This window comes from Rhinopithecus bieti, unplaced genomic scaffold (genome assembly GCF_001698545.2).
Source record: "Rhinopithecus bieti isolate Rb0 unplaced genomic scaffold, ASM169854v2 scaffold_27038, whole genome shotgun sequence".
Lineage (NCBI taxonomy): Eukaryota > Metazoa > Chordata > Mammalia > Primates > Cercopithecidae > Rhinopithecus > Rhinopithecus bieti.
In genome coordinates this window covers 602188-604897 of record NW_016812221.1, presented here as the reverse complement: position 1 = coordinate 604897, position 2710 = coordinate 602188, and the positions used below count along the sequence as shown (strand labels likewise).

Sequence of the window (2710 nt, the reverse complement as noted above, 5' to 3'; positions counted from 1 at the left end):
CTACTGGGGATGCTGAGGCAGGAGAATCGCTTGAATTGGGGAGGCGGAGGTTGCAGTGAGCCGAGATTGCATCACTGCACTCCAGGCTGGGCAACAGTAGCAAAACTCTTGTCTCAAAAAAAAAAAAAGAAAGAAAAGAAAATGTAAAATGTAATTTTACTTTTCTGGTTTTAATAGAAGCAAATTCCTCAGTAATCTGTTTTTTTTTTTGAGATGGAGTCTCTCTCTGTCCCCAGGCTGGAGTGCAACAGCCGATCTCGGCTGACTGCAGCCTGCGCCTCCTGGGTTCAAGCAATTCTCCTGCCTCAGCCTCCCAAGTAGCTGGGACTACAGGTGCGCGCTGCCACATCTGGCTAATTTTCATATTTTTTAGTAGAGACAAGGTTTCACCATGTTGGGCAGGATGGTCTTCATCCATGTCAGGCAGGATGGTCTTCATCGCAGGATGGTGATCCACCTGCGTCAGCCTCCCAAAGTGCTAGGATTACAGGTGTGAGCCACCGCGCCCAGTCCATCAGTAATATTTTTAAAATGTGCTTATTAGCTCACCCCATTTTCACTTAAGGTAATTTCCATGGTTGATAATTTTTTATGACTCACTGACAATCTCAAAAGTTTTATCGTGGCCAGATGTGGTGGCTCACGCCTGTAATCCCAGTGCTTTGGGAGCCCGAGACTAGTGGATCACCTGAGGTGAGGAGTCGGAGACCAGCCTGGCCAAAGTGGCGAAACCCCATCTCTACTAAATATACAAAAATTAGCCAGACATGGTGGCAGGCGCCTGTAATCTCATGTACTTGGGAGGCTGAGGCAGGGAGAATTGCATGAACCCTGGAGGCAGAGGTTGCAGTGAGCCAAGATCATGCCACTGCACTCCAGTCTAGGCGATCCAGTGAGACTCTGTCTCAAAAATAAATAAATAAATAAAAGGTTTCTTTTTGTTTGTTTTTTGAGACAGGGTCTCACTCTGTTGCCCAGGCTGGAGTGCAGTGGTACGATCATGGCTCATTGCAGCCTCCGCCTCCCAGGCTTAAGCAATCCTCCTACCTTAGCCTCCCCAGTACAGGTGTGCATCACTATACCCGGCTAATTTTTTGTATTTTTGGTGGAGACAGGGGTTTCACCATGTTGGCCAGGCTGGTCTTGAACTCCTGAGCTCAGGCAATCCACCCACCTCGGCTTCCCAAAGTGATGGGATGACGGGCTTGAGCTCCCAGCCAGCTGCTAGTTTTGTGAGTGGGGCCCAGAACAAGTGAAAGCTCTGCAACAGGTGCAGGCTGTTGTGCAAGCTGCTCGGGCTACTTGGTCACATGACCCAGCAGATCCAATGCTGCTTGACATGTCAGTGGCAGAGAGCAATGCTGGGTGGAGCCTTGGCAGGCCCGCATAGGAGAATCACAATGTAGACTTTTAGGATTCTGGTGTAAAGCCCTGACATTATCTGCAGATAATTACTCTTTTTTTTTTTTTTTTTGTACTTCAACATTTTATAACAATAGAGAGCCTTGTTTGAAATTACTACATTTTGAAAATACTACATGCTAACACAGACAATATGATACACAACCTCGTGAGATAAGTTAGCAGGGAGCACGTGGCAGAGGCCACAGGTTTAGACTAAGAGCCTTTCAATGGTCTGCTGAATGGATTGGATCTGCTGTTTCAGTTGTGAGCTTTCTTCGATGGTGACAGAACAGGTGATGACAGGCCTGGAGACCCCACAGTCTCTCCCCAGGGCCTGCTTTGAGCGCACAAATACGTAGGGCACGTTCTTGTCTTCACACAGCAGTGGAGGTGCAGAATGATCTCCAGTGGCTCGGTGTCTGCAGCTATCACGATGAACTCAGAGATGCCCCCATTAAGGGTTTTGGTGACCTCATTGGCTCCTTTCTGAAGCTGCTTGTAGTTACATGACTACTGAACGAGCTCCAGTGGTTTCTTGGTGAGGTGGGCATCGCCGAGGGGCTAGGCCTTCGGATTCACATTGGTCTCAGTCATGGCTGTGGTTCCACGGGCTCGGCACTCCTAGGGCTGCGCAGCCGAGGTCTGAGAAGCGCTTGCCTCCACCCGAACTCTTCTTTTGACAACCAGCTTTTGGCTTGCTACTGGACAGTATTAGGGACTGAATAATTAACCAGGGACACCAAGTTACTGCATGACCTGAGCTGCTCATCACGAACTCAGTGTTATCTGACCTACCAAGCCATAAAGTGAGGCATACAGAGTAGCATTCCATCAGCATGCAATGACTGTGCCAAAACTCACAGAATGAGTGGACTCACCGAATGCCTTATCCACTGTCGTGGCGTTAGAGAAAGCTCTGTCTACCAGGTCTCTGGTTTAATAAAACATGACTAGAATGACTCTATCTTAAGGTGAGTAGCAAGGCACTCACAAGGCACCTGTAAGGTTGTTATGGTCTGAAAATAGCCACATTCTAAGCTGACCACCAATTATAATTGCAGAAATATTTATGATCATACGGGACATCTCCCACCAAGCCTCCAGAATGTCCAGATGTCCTAAGAGTGCAGCCCACTTTACTCAGAGAGAACCTTAATGAGCAGGCTTGGGTTGAAGGATTAATGGTCACTGATAGCACCAATAGCCTTACCTTTAGGGAGCCCATCTGCACATTCCAGGTTTAATTGTAGCTCCTTAAGAGTTTCTGGTACGGCGTTCCTCCTTCTGCTTTCTGAAGCTGCCTTAT

At 48.0% G+C, this 2710-nt stretch overlaps 1 pseudogene; it reads right to left on the bottom strand.

Moving 5' to 3' along the window:
• Nucleotides 1–1612: 1612 nt before the first annotated feature.
• Nucleotides 1613–1998, bottom strand: LOC108544502 (NHP2-like protein 1 pseudogene; annotated as a pseudogene).
• Nucleotides 1999–2710: the final 712 nt, after the last annotated feature.